The sequence below is a fragment of the Pristiophorus japonicus genome, chromosome 10, assembly GCF_044704955.1.
Source record: "Pristiophorus japonicus isolate sPriJap1 chromosome 10, sPriJap1.hap1, whole genome shotgun sequence".
NCBI classification, from domain to species: Eukaryota; Metazoa; Chordata; class Chondrichthyes; family Pristiophoridae; genus Pristiophorus; species Pristiophorus japonicus.
Genome location: NC_091986.1, coordinates 219,675,854 through 219,698,395, shown reverse-complemented (window position 1 = coordinate 219,698,395; position 22,542 = coordinate 219,675,854). Strand labels below are relative to the sequence as shown.

General features: G+C 42.9%; 1 protein-coding gene across 1 annotated transcript in view; it reads right to left on the bottom strand.

The window, feature by feature from the left end:
• The window catches only part of phox2a (paired like homeobox 2A), a 250,471-nt gene that overhangs the window by 152,455 nt on the left and 75,474 nt on the right, over positions 1-22,542 (bottom strand). The gene's annotated exons all lie outside the window — the stretch shown is intronic.

Sequence of the window (22,542 nt, the reverse complement as noted above, 5' to 3'; positions counted from 1 at the left end):
AATATTTAGATGGAGAGAGACAGAGAGAGCGAGTGAGAAATAGTTAGACGGAGAGAGACAGAGAGTAGGAGTGAAAATAGTTAGATGGAGAGAGACAGAGAGAGGGAGAGTAAATCGTTCGATGGAGAGAAACAGAGAGAGGGAGTTAGAAATAGTTAGATGGCGAGTGACAGAGAGAGGGAGTGAGAAATAGTTCGATGGAGAGAGACAGAGAGAGGGAGTGAAAAATAGTTAGATGGAGAGTGACAGAGAGAGGACGTGAAAAATAGTTAGATGGAGAGAGACAGAGAGAGCGAGTGAGAAATAGTTCGACGGAGAGAGACAGAAAGAGGGAGTGAAAAATAGTTCGATGGAGAGAGACAGAGAGAGGGAGTGTAAATAGTTAGATGGAGAGAAACAGAGAGAGGGAGAGAAAAATAGTTAGATGGAGAGAGACAGAGAGAGGGAGTGAGAAATAGTTAGATGGAGAGAGACAGAGAGAGGGAGGGAAAAATAGTTAGATGGAGAGAGACAGAGAGAGGGAGTGAGAAATAGTTAGATGGAGAGAGACAGAGTGAGGGAGGGAAAAATAGTTAGATGGAGAGAGACAGAGAGAGGGAGTGGAACATAATTAGATGGAAAGACACCGAGCGAGGGAGCGACAAATAGTTAGATGGAGAGAGACAGAGAGAGAGAGTGAAAAATAGTTAGATGGAGGGAGACTGAGAGAGGAAGTGAAAAATAGTTAGATGGAGAAAGACAGAGAGAGGGATTGAGAAATAGTTAGATGGAGAGAGACAGAGAGAGAGAGTGAAAAATAGTTGATGGAGAGTGACCGAGAAAGGGAGTGAAAAATAGTTAGATGAAGCGAGACAGAGAGAGGGAGTGAGAAATAGTTAGATGGAGAGAGACAGAGAGAGGGAGTGAAAAATAGTTAGATGGAGAGAGACAGAGAGAGGGAGTGAGAAATAGTTTGATGGAGAGAGACAGAGAGAGGGAGTGAAAACTAGTTAGATGGAAAGAGACAGAGAGAGAGAGTGTAAATAGTTAGATGGAGAGAAACAGAGAGAGGGAGTGATAAATAGTTAGATGGAGAGAGACAGAGAGAGAGAGAGTGAAAAAAAGTTGCTGGAGAGAGACAGAGAGTGGGAGTGTAAAATAGTTAGATGGAGAGAGACAGAGAGAGGGAGTGAGAAACAGTTAGATGGAGAGAGACAGAGAGAGGGAGTGAGAAATAGTTAGATGGAGAGAGATGGAGAGATGGAGTGAAAAATAGTTAGATGCAGAGAGACACAGAGAGGGAGTGAAAATAGTTAGATGGAGAGAGACAGAGAGAGAGAGAGTGAAAAATAGTTGATGGAGAGAGTCAGAGAGAGGGATTGAAAAATAGTTAGATGCAGAGAGACAGACTGAGGGAGTGATAAATAGTTAGATGGAGAGAGATAGAGAAAGGGACTGAAAATAGTTAGATGGAGAGAGACAGAGAGAGGGAGTGGACCATAAGTGAATGGAAAGAGACCGAGCGAGGGAGCGAGAAATAGTTAGATGGAGAGAGACAGAGAGAGAGAGTGAAAAATAGTTAGATGGAGAGAGACAGAGAGAGGAAGTGAAAAATAGTTAGATGGAGAAAGACAGAGAGTGGGAATGAGAAATAGTTAGATGGATAGAGACAGAGAGAGAGAGTTAGAAACATTTTGATGGAGAGAAACAGAGATAGGGAGTGAGAAATAGGTAGATGGAGAGTGACAGAGAGAGGACGTGAAAAATAGTTAGATGGAGAGAGACAGAGAGAGCGAGTGAGAAATAGTTCGACGGAGAGAGACAGAAAGAGGGAGTGAAAAATAGTTCGATGGAGAGAGACAGAGAGAGGGAGTGTAAATAGTTAGATGGAGAGAAACAGAGAGAGGGAGAGAAAAATAGTTAGATGGAGAGAGACAGAGAGAGTGAGTTAGAAATAGTTAGATGGAGAGAGACAGAGAGAGGGAGGGAAAAATAGTTAGATGGAGAGAGACAGAGAGAGGGAGTGGAACATAATTAGATGGAAAGAGACCGAGCGAGGGAGCGAGAAATAGTTAGATGGAGAGAGACAGAGAGAGAGAGTGAAAAATAGTTAGATGGAGGGAGACTGAGAGAGGAAGTGAAAAATAGTTAGATGGAGAAAGACAGAGAGAGGGATTGAGAAATAGTTAGATGGAGAGAGACAGAGAGAGAGAGTGAAAAATAGTTGATGGAGAGTGACCGAGAAAGGGAGTGAAAAATAGTTAGATGGAGCGAGACAGAGAGAGGGAGTGAGAAATATTTAGATGGAGAGAGACAGAGAGAGGGAGTGAAAAATAGTTAGATGAAGAGAGACAGAGAGAGGGAATGAGAAATAGTTTGATGGAGAGAGACAGAGAGAGGGAGTGAAAACTAGTTAGATGGAAAGAGACAGAGAGAGAGAGAGTAAATAGTTAGATGGAGAGAAACAGAGAGAGGGAGTGATAAATAGTTAGATGGAGAGAGACAGAGAGAGAGAGAGTGAAAAATAGTTGATGGAGAGAGTCAGAGAGAGGGATTGAAAAATAGTTAGATGTAGAGAGACAGACTGAGGGAGTGATAAATAGTTAGATGGAGAGAGACAGAGGGAGGGAGTGAAAAATAGTTGATGGAGAGAGACAGAGAGAGGGAGTGAGCAATAGTTAGATGGAGAGAGACTGAGAGAGGGAGTGAAAAATAGTTAGATGGAGAGAGACAGAGAGAGGGAGTGAGAAATAGTTAGATGGAGAGAGACGGAGAGAGGGAGAGAAAAATAGTTAGATGGAGAGACACAGAGAGAGGGAGTGAGAAATAGTTAGATGGAGAGAGACAGAGAGAGGGAGTGAAAAATAGTTGATGGAGAGAGACAGAGAGAGGGAGTGAGAAATAGTTAGATGGAGAGAGACGGAGAGAGGGAGAGAAAAATAGTGAGATGGAGAGACACAGAGAGAGGGAGTGAGAAATAGTTAGATGGAGAGAGACAGAGAGAGGGAGTGAAAAATAGTTAGATGTAGAGAGACAGGGAGTGGGAGTTAAAATAGTTAGATGGAGAGAGACAGAGAGAGGGAGTGAAAAATAGTTAGATGGAGAGAGACAGAGAGAGGGAGTGAGAAATAGTTAGATGGAGAGAGACAGAGAGAGGGAGTGAAAAATATTTAGATGGAGAGAGATAGAGAGAGGGAGTGAAAAATAGTTGATGGAGAGAGACAGAGAGAGGGAGTGAGAAATAGTTAGATGGAGAGAGACGGAGAGAGGGAGAGAAAAAGTTAGATGGAGAGACACAGAGAGAGGGAGTGAGAAATAGTTAGATGGAGAGAGACAGAGAGAGGGAGTGAAAAATAGTTAGATGGAGAGAGACAGAGAGAGGAAGTGAAAAATAGTTGATGGAGAGAGACAGAGAGAGGGAGTGAGAAATAGTTAGATGGAGAGAGATAGAGAAAGGGACTGAAAATAGTTAGATGGAGAGAGACAGAGAGAGGGAGTGGACCATAAGTGAATGGAAAGAGACCGAGCGAGGGAGCGAGAAATAGTTAGATGGAGAGAGACAGAGAGAGAGAGTGAAAAATAGTTAGATGGAGAGAGACAGAGAGAGGAAGTGAAAAATAGTTAGATGGAGAAAGACAGAGAGTGGGAATGAGAAATAGTTAGATGGATAGAGACAGAGAGAGAGAGTTAGAAACATTTTGATGGAGAGAAACAGAGATAGGGAGTGAGAAATAGGTAGATGGAGAGTGACAGAGAGAGGACGTGAAAAATAGTTAGATGGAGAGAGACAGAGAGAGCGAGTGAGAAATAGTTCGACGGAGAGAGACAGAAAGAGGGAGTGAAAAATAGTTCGATGGAGAGAGACAGAGAGAGGGAGTGTAAATAGTTAGATGGAGAGAAACAGAGAGAGGGAGAGAAAAATAGTTAGATGGAGAGAGACAGAGAGAGTGAGTTAGAAATAGTTAGATGGAGAGAGACAGAGAGAGGGAGGGAAAAATAGTTAGATGGAGAGAGACAGAGAGAGGGAGTGGAACATAATTAGATGGAAAGAGACCGAGCGAGGGAGCGAGAAATAGTTAGATGGAGAGAGACAGAGAGAGAGAGTGAAAAATAGTTAGATGGAGGGAGACTGAGAGAGGAAGTGAAAAATAGTTAGATGGAGAAAGACAGAGAGAGGGATTGAGAAATAGTTAGATGGAGAGAGACAGAGAGAGAGAGTGAAAAATAGTTGATGGAGAGTGACCGAGAAAGGGAGTGAAAAATAGTTAGATGGAGCGAGACAGAGAGAGGGAGTGAGAAATATTTAGATGGAGAGAGACAGAGAGAGGGAGTGAAAAATAGTTAGATGAAGAGAGACAGAGAGAGGGAATGAGAAATAGTTTGATGGAGAGAGACAGAGAGAGGGAGTGAAAACTAGTTAGATGGAAAGAGACAGAGAGAGAGAGTGTAAATAGTTAGATGGAGAGAAACAGAGAGAGGGAGTGATAAATAGTTAGATGGAGAGAGACAGAGAGAGAGAGAGTGAAAAATAGTTGATGGAGAGAGTCAGAGAGAGGGATTGAAAAATAGTTAGATGTAGAGAGACAGACTGAGGGAGTGATAAATAGTTAGATGGAGAGAGACAGAGGGAGGGAGTGAAAAATAGTTGATGGAGAGAGACAGAGAGAGGGAGTGAGCAATAGTTAGATGGAGAGAGACTGAGAGAGGGAGTGAAAAATAGTTAGATGGAGAGAGACAGAGAGAGGGAGTGAGAAATAGTTAGATGGAGAGAGACGGAGAGAGGGAGAGAAAAATAGTTAGATGGAGAGACACAGAGAGAGGGAGTGAGAAATAGTTAGATGGAGAGAGACAGAGAGAGGGAGTGAAAAATAGTTGATGGAGAGAGACAGAGAGAGGGAGTGAGAAATAGTTAGATGGAGAGAGACGGAGAGAGGGAGAGAAAAATAGTGAGATGGAGAGACACAGAGAGAGGGAGTGAGAAATAGTTAGATGGAGAGAGACAGAGAGAGGGAGTGAAAAATAGTTAGATGTAGAGAGACAGGGAGTGGGAGTTAAAATAGTTAGATGGAGAGAGACAGAGAGAGGGAGTGAAAAATAGTTAGATGGAGAGAGACAGAGAGAGGGAGTGAGAAATAGTTAGATGGAGAGAGACAGAGAGAGGGAGTGAAAAATATTTAGATGGAGAGAGATAGAGAGAGGGAGTGAAAAATAGTTGATGGAGAGAGACAGAGAGAGGGAGTGAGAAATAGTTAGATGGAGAGAGACGGAGAGAGGGAGAGAAAAAGTTAGATGGAGAGACACAGAGAGAGGGAGTGAGAAATAGTTAGATGGAGAGAGACAGAGAGAGGGAGTGAAAAATAGTTAGATGGAGAGAGACAGAGAGAGGAAGTGAAAAATAGTTGATGGAGAGAGACAGAGAGAGGGAGTGAGAAATAGTTAGATGGAGAGAGACAGAGAGAGGGAGTGAAAATAGTTAGATGGAGAGAGACAGAGAGAGGGAGTGAGAAATAGTTAGATGGAGAGAGTCAGAGAGAGAGAGTGAAAAATAGTTGATGGAGAGAGACAGAGACAGTGATTGAAAAATAGTTAGATGGAGAGAGACAGAGAGAGGGAGTGAGAATAGTTAGATGGAGAGAGATAGAGAGATGGAGTGAAAAATAGTTAGATGCAGAGAGACACAGAGAGGGAGTGAAAATAGTTAGATGGAGAGAGACAGAGAGAGGGAGTGATAAATAGTTAGATGGAGAGAGACAGAGAGAGAGAGAGTGAAAAATAGTTGATGGAGAGAGTCAGAGAGAGGGATTGAAAAATAGTTAGATGGAGAGAGACAGACTGAGGGAGTGATAAATAGTTAGATGGAGAGAGATAGAGAGAGGGACTGAAAATAGTTAGATGGAGAGAGACAGAGAGAGGGAGTGAGAAATTTTCAGACGGAGAGAGACAGAGAGCGGGTGTGAGAAATAGTTAGATGGTGAGAGACAGAGAGAGGGAGTGAGAAATAATTAGATGGAGAGAGAACGAGAGAGGGAGTGAAAATAGTTCGATGGAGAGAGACAGAGAGAGGGAGTGAAAAATAGTTAGATGGAGAGAGACAGAGAGAGGGAGTGAGAAATAGTTAGACCGACAGAGACAGAGAGAGGGAATGAAAAATAGTTAGATGGAGAGAGACAGAGATAGGGAGTGAAAATAGTTAGATGGAGAGAGACAGAGAGAGGGAGAGAAAAATAGTTTGATGGAGAGAGACAGAGAGAGGGAGTGAGAAATAGTTAGATGGAGAGAGACAGAGAGAGGGAGTGACAATTAGTGAGATGGAGAGAGACAGAGAGAGGGAGTGAAAAATAGTTAGATGGAGAGAGACAGAGAGAGGAAGTGAAAAATTGTTAGATGGAGAAAGACAGAGAGAGGGAATGAGAAATAGTTAGATGGATAGAGACAGAGAGAGAGAGTTAGAAACATTTTGATGGAGAGAAACAGAGATAGGGAGTGAGAAATAGGTAGATGGAGAGTGACAGAGAGAGGAAGTGAAAAATAGTTAGATGGAGAGAGTGAGAGAGAGGGAGTGAGAAATAGTTAGATGGAGAGAAACAGAGAGAGGGAGTGAAAAATAGTTAGATGGAGAGAGACAGAGAGAGCGAGTGAGAAATAGTTAGACGGAGAGAGACAGAAAGAGGGAGTGAAAAATAGTTAGATGGAGAGAGACAGAGAGAGGGAGTGTAAATAGTTAGATGGAGAGAAACAGAGAGAGGGAGAGAAAAATAGTTAGATGGAGAGAGACAGAGAGAGGGAGTGAGAAATAGTTCGATGGAGAGAGACAGAGAGAGGGAGGGAAAAATAGTTAGATGGAGAGAGACAGAGAGCGGGAGTGAAAAATAGTTAGATGGAGCGAGACAGAGAGAGGGAGTGAAAAATAGTTCGATGGAGAGAGACAGAGAGAGGGAGTGATAAATAGTTAGATGGAGAGAGATAGAGAGAGGGAGTGAAAATAGTTAGATGGAGAGAGACAGAGAGAGGGAGTGAGAAATTTTCAGACGGAGAGAGACAGAGAGCGGGTGTGAGAAATTGTTAGATGGTGAGAGACAGAGAGAGGGAGTGAGAAATAGTTGATGGAGAGAGACAGAGAGAGGGAGTGAGAAATAGTTAGATGGAGAGAGACAGAGAGAGGGAGTGAAAAATAGTTAGATGGAGAGAGACAGAGAGAGGGAGTGAAAAATAGTTGATGGAGAGAGACAGAGAGAGGGAGTGAGAAATAGTTAGATGGAGAGAGACGGAGAGAGGGAGAGAAAAATAGTTAGATGGAGAGACACAGAGAGAGGGAGTGAGAAATAGTTAGATGGAGAGAGACAGAGAGAGGGAGTGAAAAATAGTTAGATGGAGAGAGACAGGGAGTGGGAGTTAAAATAGTTAGATGGAGAGAGACAGAGAGAGGGAGTGAAAAATAGTTAGATGGAGAGAGACAGAGAGAGGGAGTGAGAAATAGTTAGATGGAGAGAGACAGAGCGAGGGAGTGAAAAATAGTTAGATGGAGAGAGACAGAGAGAGGGAGTGAAAAATAGTTGATGGAGAGAGACAGAGAGAGGGAGTGAGAAATAGTTAGATGGAGAGAGACGGAGAGAGGGAGAGAAAAATAGTTAGATGGAGAGACACAGAGAGAGGGAGTGAGAAATAGTTAGATGGAGAGAGACAGAGAGAGGGAGTGAGAAATAGTTAGATGGAGAGAGACAGAGAGAGGGAGTGAAAAATAGTTGATGGAGAGAGACAGAGAGAGGGAGTGAGAAATAGTTAGATGGAGAGAGACGGAGAGAGGGAGAGAAAAATAGTGAGATGGAGAGACACAGAGAGAGGGAGTGAGAAATAGTTAGATGGAGAGAGACAGAGAGAGGGAGTGAAAAATAGTTAGATGTAGAGAGACAGGGAGTGGGAGTTAAAATAGTTAGATGGAGAGAGACAGAGAGAGGGAGTGAAAAATAGTTAGATGGAGAGAGACAGAGAGAGGGAGTGAGAAATAGTTAGATGGAGAGAGACAGAGAGAGGGAGTGAAAAATATTTAGATGGAGAGAGATAGAGAGAGGGAGTGAAAAATAGTTGATGGAGAGAGACAGAGAGAGGGAGTGAGAAATAGTTAGATGGAGAGAGACGGAGAGAGGGAGAGAAAAAGTTAGATGGAGAGACACAGAGAGAGGGAGTGAGAAATAGTTAGATGGAGAGAGACAGAGAGAGGGAGTGAAAAATAGTTAGATGGAGAGAGACAGAGAGAGGGAGTGAAAAATAGTTGATGGAGAGAGACAGAGAGAGGGAGTGAGAAATAGTTAGATGGAGAGAGACAGAGAGAGGGAGTGAAAATAGTTAGATGGAGAGAGACAGAGAGAGGGAGTGAGAAATAGTTAGATGGAGAGAGTCAGAGAGAGAGAGTGAAAAATAGTTGATGGAGAGAGACAGAGACAGTGATTGAAAAATAGTTAGATGGAGAGAGACAGAGAGAGGGAGTGAGAATAGTTAGATGGAGAGAGATAGAGAGATGGAGTGAAAAATAGTTAGATGCAGAGAGACACAGAGAGGGAGTGAAAATAGTTAGATGGAGAGAGACAGAGAGAGGGAGTGATAAATAGTTAGATGGAGAGAGACAGAGAGAGAGAGAGTGAAAAATAGTTGATGGAGAGAGTCAGAGAGAGGGATTGAAAAATAGTTAGATGGAGAGAGACAGACTGAGGGAGTGATAAATAGTTAGATGGAGAGAGATAGAGAGAGGGACTGAAAATAGTTAGATGGAGAGAGACAGAGAGAGGGAGTGAGAAATTTTCAGACGGAGAGAGACAGAGAGCGGGTGTGAGAAATAGTTAGATGGTGAGAGACAGAGAGAGGGAATGAAAAATAGTTAGATGGAGAGAGACAGAAAGAGAGAGAGTGAAAAATAGTTAGATGGAGAGAGACAGAGAGAGGGAGTGAGAAATAGTTAGACCGACAGAGACAGAGAGAGGGAATGAAAAATAGTTAGATGGAGAGAGACAGAGATAGGGAGTGAAAATAGTTAGATGGAGAGAGACAGAGAGAGGGAGAGAAAAATAGTTTGATGGAGAGAGACAGAGAGAGGGAGTGAGAAATAGTTAGATGGAGAGAGACAGAGAGAGGGAGTGACAATTAGTGAGATGGAGAGAGACAGAGAGAGGGAGTGAAAAATAGTTAGATGGAGAGAGACAGAGAGAGGAAGTGAAAAATTGTTAGATGGAGAAAGACAGAGAGAGGGAATGAGAAATAGTTAGATGGATAGAGACAGAGAGAGAGAGAGTTAGAAACATTTTGATGGAGAGAAACAGAGATAGGGAGTGAGAAATAGGTAGATGGAGAGTGACAGAGAGAGGAAGTGAAAAATAGTTAGATGGAGAGAGTGAGAGAGAGGGAGTGAGAAATAGTTAGATGGAGAGAAACAGAGAGAGGGAGTGAAAAATAGTTAGATGGAGAGAGACAGAGAGAGCGAGTGAGAAATAGTTAGACGGAGAGAGACAGAAAGAGGGAGTGAAAAATAGTTAGATGGAGAGAGACAGAGAGAGGGAGTGTAAATAGTTAGATGGAGAGAAACAGAGAGAGGGAGAGAAAAATAGTTAGATGGAGAGAGACAGAGAGAGGGAGTGAGAAATAGTTCGATGGAGAGAGACAGAGAGAGGGAGGGAAAAATAGTTAGATGGAGAGAGACAGAGAGCGGGAGTGAAAAATAGTTAGATGGAGCGAGACAGAGAGAGGGAGTGAAAAATAGTTCGATGGAGAGAGACAGAGAGAGGGAGTGATAAATAGTTAGATGGAGAGAGATAGAGAGAGGGAGTGAAAATAGTTAGATGGAGAGAGACAGAGAGAGGGAGTGAAAAATAGTTAGATGGAGAGAGACAGAGAGAGGGAGTGAAAAATAGTTGATGGAGAGAGACAGAGAGAGGGAGTGAGAAATAGTTAGATGGAGAGAAACAGAGAGAGGGAGAGAAAAATAGTTAGATGGAGAGAGACAGAGAGAGGGAGTGAGAAATAGTTCGATGGAGAGAGACAGAGAGAGGGAGGGAAAAATAGTTAGATGGAGAGAGACAGAGAGCGGGAGTGAAAAATAGTTAGATGGAGCGAGACAGAGAGAGGGAGTGAAAAATAGTTCGATGGAGAGAGACAGAGAGAGGGAGTGATAAATAGTTAGATGGAGAGAGATAGAGAGAGGGAGTGAAAATAGTTAGATGGAGAGAGACAGAGAGAGGGAGTGAAAAATAGTTAGATGGAGAGAGACAGAGAGAGGGAGTGAAAAATAGTTGATGGAGAGAGACAGAGAGAGGGAGTGAGAAATAGTTAGATGGAGAGAGACGGAGAGAGGGAGAGAAAAATAGTTGGATGGAGAGACACAGAGAGAGGGAGTGAGAAATAGTTAGATGGAGAGAGACAGAGAGAGGGAGTGAAAAATAGTTAGATGGAGAGAGACAGGGAGTGGGAGTTAAAATAGTTAGATGGAGAGAGACAGAGAGAGGGAGTGAAAAATAGTTAGATGGAGAGAGACAGAGAGAGGGAGTGAGAAATAGTTAGATGGAGAGAGACAGAGCGAGGGAGTGAAAAATAGTTAGATGGAGAGAGACAGAGAGAGGGAGTGAAAAATAGTTGATGGAGAGAGACAGAGAGAGGGAGTGAGAAATAGTTAGATGGAGAGAGACGGAGAGAGGGAGAGAAAAATAGTTAGATGGAGAGACACAGAGAGAGGGAGTGAGAAATAGTTAGATGGAGAGAGACAGAGTGAGGGAGTGAGAAATTGTTAGATGGAGAGAGACAGAGAGAGGGAGTGAAAAATAGTTGATGGAGAGAGACAGAGAGAGGGAGTGAGAAATAGTTAGATTGAGAGAGACAGAGAGCGGGAGTGAGAAATAGTTAGATGGAGAGAGACAGAGAGAGGGAGTGAGAAATAGTTAGATGGAGAGAGACAGAGAGAGGGAGTGAAAATAGTTCGATGGAGAGAGACAGAGAGAGGGAGTGAAAATAGTTAGATGGAGAGAGACAGAGAGAGGGAGTGAGAAATAGTTAGATGGAGAGAGACAGAGAGAGAGAGTGAAAAATAGTTGATGGAGAGAGACAGAGACAGTGATTGAAAAATAGTTAGATAGAGAGAGACAGAGTGAGGGAGTGATAAATAGTTAGATGGAGAGAGACAGAGAGAGAGAGAGTGAAAAAAAGTTGCTGGAGAGAGACAGAGAGTGGGAGTGTAAAATAGTTAGATGGAGAGAGACAGAGAGAGGGAGTGAGAAACAGTTAGATGGAGAGAGACAGAGAGAGGGAGTGAGAGTAGTTAGATGGAGAGAGATAGAGAGATGGAGTGAAAAATAGTTAGATGCAGAGAGACACAGAGAGGGAGTGAAAATAGTTAGATGGAGAGAGACAGAGAGAGGGAGTGATAAATAGTTAGATGGAGAGAGACAGAGAGAGAGAGAGTGAAAAATAGTTGATGGAGAGAGTCAGAGAGAGGGATTGAAAAATAGTTAGATGGAGAGAGACAGACTGAGGGAGTGATAAATAGTTAGATGGAGAGAGATAGAGAGAGGGACTGAAAATAGTTAGATGGAGAGAGACAGAGAGAGGGAGTGAGAAATTTTCAGACGGAGAGAGACAGAGAGCGGGTGTGAGAAATAGTTAGATGGTGAGAGACAGAGAGAGGGAGTGAGAAATAATTAGATGGAGAGAGAACGAGAGAGGGAGTGAAAAATAGTTAGATGGAGAGAGACAGAGAGAGGGAGTGAGAAATAGTTAGACGGAGAGAGACAGAGAGAGGGAATGAAAAATAGTTAGATGGAGAGAGACAGAGATAGGGAGTGAAAATAGTTAGATGGAGAGAGACAGAGAGAGGGAGAGAAAAATAGTTTGATGGAGAGAGACAGAGAGAGGGAGTGAGAAATAGTTAGATGGAGAGAGACAGAGAGAGGGAGTGAAAATTAGTGAGATGGAGAGAGACAGAGAGAGGGAGTGGACCATAAGTGGATGGAAAGAGACAGAGAGAGAGAGTTAGAAACATTTTGATGGAGAGAAACAGAGATAGGGAGTGAGAAATAGGTAGATGGAGAGTGACAGAGAGAGGAAGTGAAAAATAGTTAGATGGAGAGAGTGAGAGAGAGGGAGTGAGAAATAGTTAGATGGAAAGAGACAGAGAGAGCGAGTGAGAAATAGTTAGACGGAGAGAGACAGAAAGAGGGAGTGAAAAATAGTTAGATGGAGAGAGACAGAGGGAGGGAGTGTAAATAGTTAGATGGAGAGAAACAGAGAGAGGGAGAGAAAAATAGTTAGATGGAGAGAGACAGAGAGAGGGAGTGAGAAATAGTAAGATGGAGAGAGACAGAGAGAGGGAGGGAAAAATAGTTAGGTGGAGAGAGACAGAGAGAGGGAGTGAAAAATAGTTAGATGGAGCGAGACAGAGAGAGGGAGTGAGAAATAGTTAGATGGATAGAGACAGAGAGAGGGAGTGAAAAATAGTTAGATGGAGCGAGACAGAGAGAGGGAGTGAGAAATAGTTAGATGGATAGAGACAGAGAGAGGGAGTGAAAAATAGTTAGATGGAGAGAGACAGAGAGAGGGAGTGAAAAATAGTTAGATGGAGAGAGACAGAGAGAGGAAGTGATAAATAGTTAGATGGAGAGAGATAGAGAGAGGGAGTGAAAATAGTTAGATGGAGAGAGACAGAGAGAGGGAGTGAGAAATTTTCAGACGGAGAGAGACAGAGAGCGGGTGTGAGAAATTGTTAGATGGTGAGAGACAGAGAGAGGGAGTGAGAAATAATTAGATGGAGAGAGAACGAGAGAGGGAGTGAAAATCGTTAGATGGAGAGAGACAGAGAGAGGTAGTGAGAAACATTTCGATGGAGAGAGACAGAGAGAGGGATTGAGAAATAGGTAGATCGAGAGAGACAGAGAGAGGGAGTGAAAATAGTTAGATGGAGAGAGACAGAGAGAGGGAGTGAAAAATAATTAGATGGAGAGTGACAGAGCGAGGGAGCGAGAAATTGTTCGATGGAGAGAGACAGAGAGAGAGTGAAAAATAGATGGAGACAGACAGAGAGCGGGAGTGAAAAATAGTTAGATGGAGAGAGACAGAGAGACGGAGTGAGAAATTGTTAGACGGAGAGAGACAGAGAGTGGGAGTGAAAATAGTTAGATCGAGAGAGACAGAGAGAGGGAGTTAAAAATAGTTAAATGGAGGGAGACAGAGAGAGGGAGTGAGAAATAGTTAGATGGAGAGAGACAGAGAGAGGGAGTGAAAAATAGTTCAATGGAAAGAGACAGAGAGAGGGAGTGAGAAATAGTTCGATGGAGAGAGACAGAGAGAGGGAGTGAGAAAAAGTTAGATGGAGAGAGAAAGAGAGCGGGAGTGAGAAATAGTTAGATGGAGAGAGACAGAGAGAGGGAATGAAAAATAGTTAGATGGAGAGAGACAGAGATAGGGAGTGAAAATACTTAGATGGAGAGAGACAGAGAGAGGGAGAGAAAAATAGTTAGATGGAGAGAGACAGAGAGAGGGAGTGAGAAATAGTTAGATGGAGAGAGACAGAGAGAGGATGTGAAAATTAGTTAGATGGAGAGAGACAGAGAGAGGGAGTGGAACATAATTAGATGGAAAGAGACCGAGCGAGGGAGCGAGAAATAGTTGGATGGAGAGAGACAGAGAGAGAGAGTGAAAAATATTTAGATGGAGAGAGACAGAGAGAGGAAGTGAAAAATAGTTAGATGGAGAGAGACAGAGAGAGGGAATGAGAAATAGTTAGATGGATAGAGACAGAGAGAGGGAGTGAGAAACATTTTGATGGAGAGAAACAGAGATAGGGAGTGAGAAATAGATAGATGGAGAGAGACAGAGAGAGGAATTGAAAAATAGTTTGATGGAGAGAGTCAGAGAGAGGGAGTGAAAATAGTTAGATGGAGAGAGACAGAGAGAGGGAGTGAAAAATAGTTAGATGGAGAGAGACAGAGAGAGGGAGTGAGAAATAGTTAGATGGAGTGAGACAGAGAGAGGGAGTGAGAAATAGTTAGATTGAGAGAGACAGAGAGCGGGAGTCAGAAATAGTTAGATGGAGAGAGACAGAGAGAGGGAGTGAGAAATAGTTAGATGGAGAGAGACAGAGAGAGGGAGTGAAAATAGTTCGATGGAGAGAGACAGAGAGAGGGAGTGAAAATAGTTAGATGGAGAGAGACAGAGAGAGGGAGTGAGAAATAGTTAGATGGAGAGAGACAGAGAGAGAGAGTGAAAAATAGTTGATGGAGAGAGACAGAGACAGTGATTGAAAAATAGTTAGATAGAGAGAGACAGAGTGAGGGAGTGATAAATAGTTAGATGGAGAGAGACAGAGAGAGAGAGAGTGAAAAAAAGTTGCTGGAGAGAGACAGAGAGTGGGAGTGTAAAATAGTTAGATGGAGAGAGACAGAGAGAGGGAGTGAGAAACAGTTAGATGGAGAGAGACAGAGAGAGGGAGTGAGAATAGTTAGATGGAGAGAGATAGAGAGATGGAGTGAAAAATAGTTAGATGCAGAGAGACACAGAGAGGGAGTGAAAATAGTTAGATGGAGAGAGACAGAGAGAGGGAGTGATAAATAGTTAGATGGAGAGAGACAGAGAGAGAGAGAGTGAAAAATAGTTGATGGAGAGAGTCAGAGAGAGGGATTGAAAAATAGTTAGATGGAGAGAGACAGACTGAGGGAGTGATAAATAGTTAGATGGAGAGAGATAGAGAGAGGGACTGAAAATAGTTAGATGGAGAGAGACAGAGAGAGGGAGTGCGAAATTTTCAGACGGAGAGAGACAGAGAGCGGGTGTGAGAAATAGTTAGATGGAGAGAGAACGAGAGAGGGAGTGAAAATAGTTCGATGGAGAGAGACAGAGAGAGGGAGTGAAAAATAGTTAGATGGAGAGAGACAGAGAGAGGGAGTGAGAAATAGTTAGATGGAGAGAGACAGAGAGAGGAAGTGAAAAATAGTTAGATGGAGAGAGACAGAGAGAGGGAGTGAAAAATAGTTAGATGGATAGAGACAGAGAGAGAGAGTTAGAAACATTTTGATGGAGAGAAACAGAGATAGGGAGTGAGAAATAGGTAGATGGAGAGTGACAGAGAGAGGAAGTGAAAAATAGTTAGATGGAGAGAGTGAGAGAGAGGGAGTGAGAAATAGTTAGATGGAGAGAGACAGAGAGAGCGAGTGAGAAATAGTTAGACGGAGAGAGACAGAAAGAGGGAGTGAAAAATAGTTAGATGGAGAGAGACAGAGAGAGGGAGTGTAAATAGTTAGATGGAGAGAAACAGAGAGAGGGAGAGAAAAATAGTTAGATGGAGAGAGACAGAGAGAGGGAGTGAGAAATAGTTAGATGGAGAGAGACAGAGAGAGGGAGGGAAAAATAGTTAGATGGAGAGAGACAGAGAGAGGGAGTGAAAAATAGTTAGATGGAGCGAGACAGAGAGAGGGAGTGAGAAATAGTTAGACGGAGAGAGACAGAGAGTGGGAGTGAAAATAGTTAGATCGAGAGAGACAGAGAGAGGTAGTGAGAAACATTTCGATGGAGAGAGACAGAGAGAGGGATTGAGAAATAGGTAGATCGAGAGAGACAGAGAGAGGGAGTGAAAATAGTTAGATGGAGAGAGACAGAGAGAGGGAGTGAAAAATAATTAGATGGAGAGTGACAGAGCGAGGGAGCGAGAAATTGTTCGATGGAGAGAGACAGAGAGAGAGTGAAAAATAGATGGAGACAGACAGAGAGCGGGAGTGAAAAATAGTTAGATGGAGAGAGACAGAGAGACGGAGTGAGAAATTGTTAGACGGAGAGAGACAGAGAGTGGGATGAAAATAGTTAGATCGAGAGAGACAGAGAGAGGGAGTGAAAAATAGTTAAATGGAGGGAGACAGAGAGAGGGAGTGAGAAATAGTTAGATGGAGAGAGACAGAGAGAGGGAGTGAAAAATAGTTCGATGGAAAGAGACAGAGAGAGGGAGTGAGAAATAGTTCGATGGAGAGAGACAGAGAGAGGGAGTGAGAAAAAGTTAGATGGAGAGAGAAAGTTAGCGGGAGTGAGAAATAGTTAGATGGAGAGAGACAGAGAGAGGAAATGAAAAATAGTTAGATGGAGAGAGACAGAGATAGGGAGTGAAAATACTTAGATGGAGAGAGACAGAGAGAGGGAGAGAAAAATAGTTAGATGGAGAGAGACAGAGAGAGGGAGTGAGAAATAGTTAGATGGAGAGAGACAGAGAGAGGAAGTGAAAATTAGTTAGATGGAGAGAGACAGAGAGAGGGAGTGGAACATAATTAGATGGAAAGAGACCGAGCGAGGGAGCGAGAAATAGTTGGATGGAGAGAGACAGAGAGAGAGAGTGAAAAATATTTAGATGGAGAGAGACAGAGAGAGGAATTGAAAAATAGTTAGATGGAGAGAGACAGAGAGAGGGAATGAGAAATAGTTAGATGGATAGAGACAGAGAGAGGGAGTGAGAAACATTTTGATGGAGAGAAACAGAGATAGGGAGTGACAAATAGATAGATGGAGAGAGACAGAGAGAGGAATTGAAAAATAGTTTGATGGAGAGAGTCAGAGAGAGGGAGTGAGAAATAGTTAGATGGAGAGAAACAGAGAGAGGGAGTGAAAAATAGTTAGATGGAGAGAGGCAGAGAGAGCGAGTGAGAAATAGTTAGATGGAGAGAGACAGAGAGAGGGAGGGAAAAATAGTTAGATGGAGAGAGACAGAGAGAGGGAGTGGAACATAATTAGATGGAAAGAGACCGAGCAAGGGAGCGAGAAATAGTTAGATGGAGAGAGACAGAGAGAGGGATTGAGAAATAGTTAGATGGAGAGAGACAGAGAGAGGAAGTGAAAAATAGTTAGATGGAGAAAGACAGAGAGAGGGATTGAAAATAGTTAGATGGAGAGAGACAGAGAGAGGGAGTGAGAAATAGTTAGATGGAGAGAGACAGAGAGAGAGAGTGAAAAATAGTTAGATGGAGAGAGACAGAGACAGTGATTGAAAAATAGTTAGATAGAGAGAGACAGAGTGAGGGAGTGATAAATAGTTAGATGGAGAGAGACAGAGAGAGAGAGAGTGAAAAAAAGTTGCTGGAGAGAGACAGAGAGTGGGAGTGTAAAATAGTTAGATGGAGAGAGACAGAGAGAGGGAGTGAGAAACAGTTAGATGGAGAGAGACAGAGAGAGGGAGTGAGAATAGTTAGATGGAGAGAGATAGAGAGATGGAGTGAAAAATAGTTAGATGCAGAGAGACACAGAGAGGGAGTGAAAATAGTTAGATGGAGAGAGACAGAGAGAGGGAGTGATAAATAGTTAGATGGAGAGAGACAGAGAGAGAGAGAGTGAAAAATAGTTGATGGAGAGAGACAGAGATAGGGAGTGAAAATAGTTGGATGGAGAGAGACAGAGAGATGGAGAGAAAAATAGTTTGATGGAGAGAGACAGAGAGAGGGAGTGAGAAATAGTTAGATGGAGAGAGACAGAGAGAGGGAGTGAAAATTAGTGAGATGGAGAGAGACAGAGAGAGGGAGTGGACCATAAGTGGATGGAAAGAGACCGAGCGAGGGAGCGAGAAAAAGTTAGATGGAGAGAGACAGAGAGAGAGAGTGAAAAATAGTTAGATGGAGAGAGACAGAGAGAGGAAGTGAAAAATAGTTAGATGGAGAGAGACAGAGAGAGGGAGTGAAAAATAGTTAGATGGATAGAGACAGAGAGAGAGAGTTAGAAACATTTTGATGGAGAGAAACAGAGATAGGGAGTGAGAAATAGGTAGATGGAGAGTGACAGAGAGAGGAAATGAAAAATAGTTAGATGGAGAGAGTGAGAGAGAGGGAGTGAGAAATAGTTAGATGGAGAGAGACAGAGAGAGCGAGTGAGAAATAGTTAGACGGAGAGAGACAGAAAGAGGGAGTGAAAAATAGTTAGATGGAGAGAGACAGAGAGAGGGAGTGTAAATAGTTAGATGGAGAGAAACAGAGAGAGGGAGAGAAAAATAGTTAGATGGAGAGAGACAGAGAGAGGGAGTGAGAAATAGTTAGATGGAGAGAGACAGAGAGAGGGAGGGAAAAATAGTTAGATGGAGAGAGACAGAGAGAGGGAGTGAAAAATAGTTAGATGGAGCGAGACAGAGAGAGGGAGTGAGAAATAGTTAGATGGAGAGAGGCAGAGAGAGGGAGTGAAAAATAGTTAGATGGAGAGAGACAGAGAGAGGGAGTGATAAATATTTAGATGGAGAGAGATAGAGAGAGGGAGTGAAAATAGTTAGATGGAGAGAGACAGAGAGAGGGAGTGAGAAATTTTCAGACGGAGAGAGACAGAGAGCGGGTGTGAGAAATTGTTAGATGGTGAGAGACAGAGAGAGGGAGTGAGAAATAATTAGATGGAGAGAGAACGAGAGAGGGAGTGAAAATCGTTCGATGGAGAGAGACAGAGAGAGGTAGTGAGAAACATTTCGATGGAGTGAGACAGAGAGAGAGAGAGTGAAAAATAGTTGATGGAGAGAGACCGAGAAATGGAGTGAAAAATAGTTAGATGGAGCGAGACAGAGAGAGGGAGTGAGAAATAGTTAGACGGAGAGAGACAGAGAGAGGAAGTGAGAAATAGTTTGATGGAGAGAGACAGAGAGAGGGAGTGAAAACTAGTTAGATGGAGAGAGACAGAGAGAGAGAGTGTAAATAGTTAGATGGAGAGAAACAGAGAGAGGGAGTGAAAAATAGTTAGATGGAGAGAGACAGAGAGAGGGAGTGAAAAATAGTTGATGGAGAGAGACAGAGAGAGGGAGTGAGAAATAGTTAGATGGAGAGAGACGGAGAGAGGGAGAGAAAAATAGTTAGATGGAGAGACACAGAGAGAGGGAGTGAGAAATAGTTAGATGGAGAGAGACAGAGAGAGGGAGTGAAAAATAGTTTAATGGTGGAGACAGAGAGAGGAAGTGAGAAATAGTTAGATGGAGAGAGACAGGGAGTGTGAGTTAAAATAGTTAGATGGAGAGAGACAGAGAGAGGGAGTGAAAAATAGTTGGATGGAGAGAGACAGAGAGAGGGAGTGAGAAATAGTTAGATGGAGAGAGACAGAGAGAGGGAGTGAAAAATAGTTGGATGGAGAGAGACAGAGAGAGGGAGTGAAAAATAGTTGATGGAGAGAGACAGAGAGAGGGAGTGAGAAATTATTAGATGGAGAGAGACGGAGAGAGGGAGAGAAAAATAGTTAGATGGAGAGACACAGAGAGAGGGAGTGAGAAATAGTTAGATGGAGAGAGACAGAGAGAGGGAGTGAAAAATAGTTAGATGGAGAGAGACAGAGAGAGGGAGTGAAAAATAGTTGATGGAGAGAGACAGAGAGAGGGAGTGAGAAATAGTTAGATGGAGAGAGACAGAGAGAGGGAGTGAAAAATAGTTAGATGGAGAGAGACAGAGAGAGGGAGTGAGAAATAGTTAGATGGAGAGAGACAGAGAGAGGGAGTGAGAAATAGTTAGATTGAGAGAGACAGAGAGCGAGAGTGAGAAATAGTTAGATGGAGAGAGACAGAGAGAGGGAGTGAGAAATAGTTAGATGGAGAGAGACAGAGAGAGGGAGTGAAAATAGTTAGATGGAGAGAGACAGAGAGCGGGAGTGAAAATAGTTAGATGGAGAGAGACAGAGAGAGGGAGTGAGAAATAGTTAGATGGAGAGAGACAGAGAGAGAGAGTGAAAAATAGTTGATGGAGAGAGACAGAGACAGTGATTGAAAAATAGTTAGATAGAGAGAGACAGAGTGAGGGAGTGATAAATAGTTAGATGGAGAGAGACAGAGAGAGAGAGAGTGAAAAAAAGTTGCTGGAGAGAGACAGAGAGTGGGAGTGTAAAATAGTTAGATGGAGAGAGACAGAGAGAGGGAGTGAGAAACAGTTAGATGGAGAGAGACAGAGAGAGGGAGTGAGAATAGTTAGATGGAGAGAGATAGAGAGATGGAGTGAAAAATAGTTAGATGCAGAGAGACACAGAGAGGGAGTGAAAATAGTTAGATGGAGAGAGACAGAGAGAGGGAGTGATAAATAGTTAGATGGAGAGAGACAGAGAGAGAGAGAGTGAAAAATAGTTGATGGAGAGAGTCAGAGAGAGGGATTGAAAAATAGTTAGATGGAGAGAGACAGACTGAGGGAGTGATAAATAGTTAGATGGAGAGAGATAGAGAGAGGGACTGAAAATAGTTAGATGGAGAGAGACAGAGAGAGGGAGTGCGAAATTTTCAGACGGAGAGAGACAGAGAGCGGGTGTGAGAAATAGTTAGATGGAGAGAGAACGAGAGAGGGAGTGAAAATAGTTCGATGGAGAGAGACAGAGAGAGGGAGTGAAAAATAGTTAGATGGAGAGAGACAGAGAGAGGGAGTGAGAAATAGTTAGATGGAGAGAGACAGAGAGAGGAAGTGAAAAATAGTTAGATGGAGAGAGACAGAGAGAGGGAGTGAAAAATAGTTAGATGGATAGAGACAGAGAGAGAGAGTTAGAAACATTTTGATGGAGAGAAACAGAGATAGGGAGTGAGAAATAGGTAGATGGAGAGTGACAGAGAGAGGAAGTGAAAAATAGTTAGATGGAGAGAGACAGAGAGAGGGAGTGAGAAATAGTTAGATGGAGAGAGTCAGAGAGAGAGAGTGAAAAATAGTTGATGGAGAGAGACAGAGACAGTGATTGAAAAATAGTTAGATGGAGAGAGACAGAGAGAGGGAGTGAGAATAGTTAGATGGAGAGAGATAGAGAGATGGAGTGAAAAATAGTTAGATGCAGAGAGACACAGAGAGGGAGTGAAAATAGTTAGATGGAGAGAGACAGAGAGAGGGAGTGATAAATAGTTAGATGGAGAGAGACAGAGAGAGAGAGAGTGAAAAATAGTTGATGGAGAGAGTCAGAGAGAGGGATTGAAAAATAGTTAGATGGAGAGAGACAGACTGAGGGAGTGATAAATAGTTAGATGGAGAGAGATAGAGAGAGGGACTGAAAATAGTTAGATGGAGAGAGACAGAGAGAGGGAGTGAGAAATTTTCAGACGGAGAGAGACAGAGAGCGGGTGTGAGAAATAGTTAGATGGTGAGAGACAGAGAGAGGGAGTGAGAAATAATTAGATGGAGAGAGAACGAGAGAGGGAGTGAAAATAGTTAGATGGAGGGAGACAGAGAGAGGGAGTGGACCATAAGTGGATGGAAAGAGACCGAGCGAGGGAGCGAGAAATCGTTCGATGGAGAGAGACAGAGAGAGAGAGTGAAAAATAGTTAGATGGAAAGAGACAGAGAGAGGAAGTGAAAAATAGTTAGATGGAGAAAGACAGAGAGAGGGAATGAGAAATAGTTAGATGGATAGAGACAGAGAGAGAGTTAGAAACATTTTGATGGAGAGAAACAGAGATAGGGAGTGAGAAATAGGTAGATGGAGAGTGACAGAGAGAGGAAGTGAAAAATAGTTAGATGCAGAGAGACAGAGAGAGGGAGTGAAAAATAGTTAGATGGAGAGAGACAGAGAGAGCGAGTGAGAAATAGTTAGACGGAGATTGACAGAAAGAGGGAGTGAAAAATAGTTAGATGGAGAGAGACAGAGAGAGGGAGTGTAAATAGTTAGATGGAGAGAAACAGAGAGAGGGAGAGAAAAATAGTTAGATGGAGAGAGACAGAGAGAGGGAGTGAGAAATAGTTAGATGGAGAGAGACAGAGAGAGGGAGGGAAAAATAGTTAGATGGAGACAGACAGAGAGAGGGAGTGGAACATAATTAGATGGAAACAGACCGAGCGAGGGAGCGAGAAATAGATAGATGGCGAGAGACAGAGAGAGTGAAAAATAGTTAGATGGAGGGAGACTGAGAGAGGAAGTGAAAAATAGTTAGATGGAGAGAGACAGAGAGAGGGAGTGATAAATAGTTAGATGGAGAGAGACAGAGAGAGAGAGAGTGAAAAATAGTTGATGGAGAGAGTCAGAGAGAGGGATTGAAAAATAGTTAGATGGAGAGAGACAGACTGAGGGAGTGATAAATAGTTAGATGGAGAGAGATAGAGAGAGGGACTGAAAATAGTTAGATGGAGAGAGACAGAGAGAGGGAGTGAGAAATTTTCAGACGGAGATAGACAGAGAGCGGGTGTGAGAAATAGTTAGATGGTGAGAGATAGAGAGAGGGAGTGAAAATAGTTAGATGGACAGAGACAGAGAGAGGGAGAGAAAAATAGTTTGATGGAGAGAGACAGAGAGAGGGAGTGAGAAATAGTTAGATGGAGAGAGACAGAGAGAGGGAGTGAAAATTAGTTAGATGGAGAGAGACAGAGAGAGGGAGTGGACCATAAGTGGATGGAAAGAGACCGAGCGAGGGAGCGAGAAATAGTTAGATGGAGAGAGACAGAGAGAGAGAGTGAAAAATAGTTAGATGGAGAGAGACAGAGAGAGGAAGTTAAAAATAGTTAGATGGAGAAAGACAGAGAGAGGGAATGAGAAATAGTTAGATGGATAGAGACAGAGAGAGAGAGTTAGAAACATTTTGATGGAGAGAAACAGAGATAGGGAGTGAGAAATAGGTAGATGGAGAGAGACAGAGAGAGGGAGTGAAAAATAGTT